Source organism: Lepisosteus oculatus, chromosome 19 (genome assembly GCF_040954835.1).
Source record: "Lepisosteus oculatus isolate fLepOcu1 chromosome 19, fLepOcu1.hap2, whole genome shotgun sequence".
NCBI classification, from domain to species: Eukaryota; Metazoa; Chordata; class Actinopteri; order Semionotiformes; family Lepisosteidae; genus Lepisosteus; species Lepisosteus oculatus.
The window spans coordinates 391,522-397,213 of NC_090714.1; the positions used below are offsets into that span (position 1 = coordinate 391,522).

The 5,692-nt window shown below is 41.6% G+C and overlaps 1 long non-coding RNA gene across 1 annotated transcript; it reads left to right on the forward strand.

Annotated features, from left to right (window-relative positions):
- Positions 1-1,350: 1,350 nt before the first annotated feature.
- Positions 1,351-4,136, forward strand: LOC138224306 (uncharacterized). The gene is made up of 3 exons (XR_011182754.1): positions 1,351-1,609; positions 2,757-2,826; positions 3,191-4,136. It is a non-coding gene; the product is annotated as an uncharacterized lncRNA (long non-coding RNA).
- The last annotated feature ends 1,556 nt before the right edge of the window (positions 4,137-5,692 follow it).

Sequence of the window (5,692 nt, forward strand, 5' to 3'; positions counted from 1 at the left end):
GCACCGTTTCCCCGGCAACCACGTTTTATTTAACAAAGTAAAATAAACACAGGAGGAAAGTTTGCAAACATGCAGGCAGGATGAGCGCTGCAGACACAGGCTTGTGAAATACACAGAACAGAAAACAGAAAGAAAAATACACACTATTTCCGCGACACGATTAATACGCTGAAATTGTATAATTAATTCTGATGCTCAATCAAATCTGCGGAACGCGTGGGCAGCGCACGTGTTCTGTAGTGCGCTATAGAGCACCAGAGATACTACATCTCCCACAAGCCCTGTGGGCGACTTCCTTTTGACGTCATCGATTCGCGTCTTTTTTCTTTTTAATTAGAACAACAATACATGCCAAAAAAAAAAAAAAAAACAATACATGCCATAAAAACAAGAATACATATAACATAGAGTATAGTCAGGGGTACATACGATAATACATGTACATGTTAAGGTCCGTACATGTTTCAAATTGTCTGTACAAACGCATTTACATCCGTTTTAAAGTGTTTAAACATGGGTCTCCCCCCACAGCATTTCGTTAGTTACTATATCGTGGAAGTATAATATGTTTTTAAATACAAACGACATTTTCATATTACTTTCAATGGATTTAAATGTTGCATGATTTTACTTCTTTAAAAGTAATGTCAATATTAGTTTCCTTCTTTACATTAGGTTTCAGAGTTGCTGTCACAAAAGTCACAGTTACCATCTGTTTTGATTTTCAATCTCTGCACAACGAGGATCTGTAAGGAGGCGCTTCAAGATTCGCCGCCATAGACTCGTGTATCTCTGTCGAAAGTGCAGTTCTTTTTGAACTCTTGTAGCAATAAAAATAGTTACGATACAAAACAAGAGTATATATATCAAATCAATAATGTCATCAGGGGTACATAGATAGTATAATATATTTACACTTCTGAAAAAAAAATTCAATATCTGCACAACAAGTCTTCGACAGCGCTTTGAGACTCACCGCCATAGACTCGTGTATCTCTGTCGCCACCCAGTGGCCATTTCTCGGAAGTGTCACCGCCCGCCGTAATTCAGTGCAGTCCCGGAATAGAAATTCCGATTGGACGAGAGCCGTATCCATCCCGCCTCCTGCCGAAACTCGGCGCTGATTGGTTATGAGCCGAGTCACTCAAGGTGGGGGCGGTATTTCCGTGTAAGCACACGGAAGTCCGCGGTGATTGGCTAGGAGCGGTGTCACTCACCCTACGAAAAGGAAGTCCCGCCTTTTCCCAACCAACGGCGTTGATTGGACACACCGTGCGTCACTCTTATGACGTCACTTAACCACGACGGATCCGGATCTGATGCGTGATTAGCGCGACAGCCGGTCCGTCGCTGAGATCGGTGTGGAGCCGCGGCCCAGGATGCTATGGTTCCGCTCTCTGCTCGTCAAGCACTGCGGACTCACGGAAAACCGTATTGCAGGGCAGAGAGTTATTGAACTCCAGACGTCGCCTCGCGTTGTTGATTAATTCGACCTTATTGTGTTTTCTCTTCCTTAACATTTATATTGCAATAGTAAAAATGCTATTCAATGCACACAAGAGTACATTACAGATCACCGGGGTACATTATACAGGCAAATACAGACTAGGTAAGCACAGCTTTCATGTTGGGACATTTAGAAATAGTTTGGAGACGTGACCTCATGTGTTTCAGATGTGATTTCTTTCCATTTGGAAGCGCCTTACTTCTACCAAGAAAAGAAAAGGCTTCGATAACGAGATCGAAATGAAGAAATAGTAACGATCATTTCAGTGCATTCTGACAGTTATTAGTGAGAAATAGATGTTATTTCACTGCTGTTATATTGGGCGAGATTTCAGACGGATAATCAAACGAGAACGGGTTTGCCCTGGAATCCATTCCACTGCCGAACCTGAAAGTCAGAGCAACAGAACGGACGTATTGTAAGGCAATTGTGGTGTTGCTCGACCACATCAATTAGGCGAGAAGTACACTCTGCTACTACGACATACGGTCTAATGATTCCATTTCGATTATTTCTTATCTTTAGGCTATGTACACATATTATAACGAGCAAGTATAATGATTAAGTCAGTGATAAATTATATGTTATATTCGGTTCAGCAGTATTGAGCAGTAAAATAACATCTATTTCTCACCAATAAATGTCAGAATAAGAAACCTTCTTTACACAATTGTGCCGATCAATTCAGTGTTTTAATAACAGGACAAAACAAAAACAAACGTAAGGTTCCTGGGCTGCTTTGAAAAAAAGACAATTATCATCTATATTACTTTTAAATCTCTGCACACTATGTATCTTTACCGGGTCGATTCAATGTACAATTTTGTAATGACGCCTTAACCTTATTATTCATACAAAATGTGTTTGACAATCGTCATGTTTTATTCCACTCAGTTTCCCCAAAGAGGTGCTCCAAAATAGTTTGACAAGATATTGTGAGATTGCAAGAGGGATCTTAAGTATTTATTAGTACAAGTAGAACTAAATTGTTTTCCTTGTAGTCTAATAAAGGTTGTAAATCCTTCCATAGTTTCTGATGGGCTACTGTTAGTTTCTTAAAAGCATCGATACCTCTCTAGGAGTAGCTCTGGTTACGACGGACTGTTATCAGACTTATCACAAGCATTATATCTATTCATAAAATCTTCTTGATTCTACATTTCATCATCCACACCAGTTTGTTGACCCTGCTTATACTATTTTAAACGCAGTTTTCAAAGCACGGGTTTATTTTTTCTCTGTATTCTAGATGATGATATCTATGGGAGGTATGTTTATCTATAAGAGACCACGTGAGGGGAACGTCTTCATGGAAGCTGGTACGTTTGGGGGGGGGGGGTGTCTCTTTTTGGATTTTTGAAAATCTTAATACCAAGATATTTAATCACATCTTTTACATGTATATTACGTATGGAGCAGACACTTTCCAACAGCCACCAGTTCACTTTTCTGATATGTAAAGAAAGACCAGATACAGAGGAAATGACTTGTAAATGCATTTAATTGCTTTGTCCACCTCTGTGTGCTTTCTCAGAGAGACAGTTGTATCCTCAGCCAATTGGGAACACCTGTAATCTCTTTATCCCGTACTTGAACACCCTGAAACTATTTGTTATAGGAGCGTAGGCAGTGGGAAGAGGTGTGGGCTCGTGTCGAATTGCCTTACCCGTTCCCAATCTGCAGGAGGTCCCACGACGGCAGGTAGCTGCTCCAGTCGCTGGAGCTCAGTTCGCTGTCGAGGGAAGGCGAGGGCTCTGGCTCGGGGGAATCACGGCTCCACAGCTCCTACCTGTTGCAGAGTGTTTCTGCCCTCCCGATGGCCTCTGTGTTTTGGAAGGATCCATCTCTCTTCGCTTGCTTACACCACAGGTTTCATCGACGATAGTGTGCATCCTGAAGCAGTGAGTTATTGGTCTTATTTCTACTGAGAAACAGTTCAAGCACTCACAAAACAATAACCAGGAGACGGTATATGAAAAAGTATTGTAAGACTTGCAGAGTAGATTTGAATAGACAGTGGATGTCACACTGCGTGCTTGAATATCACGAGATTCAGTTCATTCTTTCCTGCAGGTTAACTTCCTGTTTGACATTGTAGCGCTGTCACTTCTTCACAAACTCATAACTCGCCTTGTTCAATTTTGTGTTGAGTTACAGGAACCTCAGCATCAGATGAAATATTCTCCAGCGCCCCAGGGAGACTGGGGGACTTGCCAGATTTTCAGCTTTATTACTGGGTCCTTCGGCTGAATGCTGCATCAGTGCCATGGATCCAAGAGGGGCATCGTGGATACAGCTGTCGTTTAGAAGGATTCTGCTGGTCTGCAGAGACCTGCATGGGGTACTGACATACAGACGACATGATGGATGGATGGATTGATTAATACCCGCATTCATTCATTTCTTTTTTTTTAATGATATAATATTAGCATGCCCAAAGGGGTTGGGCAGCCAGTTGACCATGGACCCCTAGAGGATTTTATTCTCCTTACTGAGGAGCCTTTGGTTCCTTTCCTCCATTGTCTTCAGTTCTGTATTCACAAAATGTATATTTACTTGCACTGTTAAGCACCTTGGGGCAACCTTGTTGTGAAAGGCGCTATATGAAAATAAATTGAATTGAATTGAATGACAGAGTCACGGCTTTTCCAGTTTCCTCTCCTATTATCTTCTTTATCTGCACTCTAAAACACAGCGAAACCTTGAACCTTTCAACTGGACCACTGCCGTTCTACATCACAATGACTTTAACTAGGACGGAGACTTGAATGGGATGAAAAAGGAAAAGGCATTATTTGCAGGAAGAAATTAAACTGTTCCACCTGATCACTTGCTAAACAAAGTGATTCACTGGAGTGGAGGCGGTGAAAGCTTTGTGAATCAACTAACAAAAGGATACATGTAAGAAACGTAGCTCCCATATTTAACCCTTGAAAAATCTCTGAGTGTTATGTGCGGGTGAAAGTATTGTTCAATTATTGTAATAAAGCTCACTCAACTAAGACCCATGTTGGAAAAGTACCAGAGTATTCTCCCCTAAGAGGAAATACTAACAAGTAGGATGTTAAAATGAAAAGCATTAAAAACTGAATGAAGCCCACGGACAGCAGGTGAGTGAATGAGTTGTTTATTTTGTTTCCTGTGAATTATGTAGAATTCACAACGTTTTCCATTTGTACAGGAAAACCATTGAGAGCAGATTCACTTCTTCTGCACTAGAATGAATGATTTCCATCTTCACTCTAGGGTACTGTGCTTTATAGCACTGTATTGTATTCTGCATATATGTCTGTTATGTATACATTTTCTTTCTCACTTTGTCTCTCTGTCCATTTGTATCAGTTTTTTGGAGAGCACCATCACACCAGCATCACAACATTTATTCTACTGCCTTATTAAGCAAATGTCTCTACTAAATTCTTTTTATGTAGAAAACATATTTTTGGACATGATATACACAAATGGCTAATTATACCTTCTGATAATATTTCCATCTTAGAAATGAAGCATTTCTCTCCTGCAGTTTGAGGTTGTTAAATAGAAAACTGGATCACCCCAGGGCTGAATCTTCTCCCTCTCTTACACACGTTGTTCATGAACGATTACAAGAGCAAACACATAGACTGACTTCTCACAAAGTGTGTCGATGACACAGTCCCGGTCAGCTTACTAAAGGACCCAGAAAATCACCACGGGCCAGTCTGAACAGTTTCTCGGAATGGTCTGTTGACTTCTCTTTGATGTTTCATGTTACAAGAGCAAAACAATACTCACTGATTTGAGGATAATTGCGCCATCCCTCCAGCCTACTGAAATGAACCGTCAGACTGCAGAAGCTGTCAGTGACTACAGGTCCTTGGGACTGGTCAGAGAAACCTGAGATGAGACAAACGTTGTGAGACCATTTATAAGCTTGTGACCTCAAATTAAACAGAAGTCAGACATTTTCAAAGGGGGCAACACCGCGGCACAGTGCTTAGCATCGCTGCCTCATAGCACCGGGGCCCTGGAGTTGATTCCAGGGGTCCTGTCTGTGTGGAGTCTGCATGTTTGTTCACGCTGCAGGGGACACCTCACCCCCACAGGGCAAACAGACACAAACTCACACCACAGCCCATTTTCCCACAACACAATCAACCCGCCAGTATCAGTCTGTGTTCAGTGCTGGGGAGGTGCCTTGTCCTT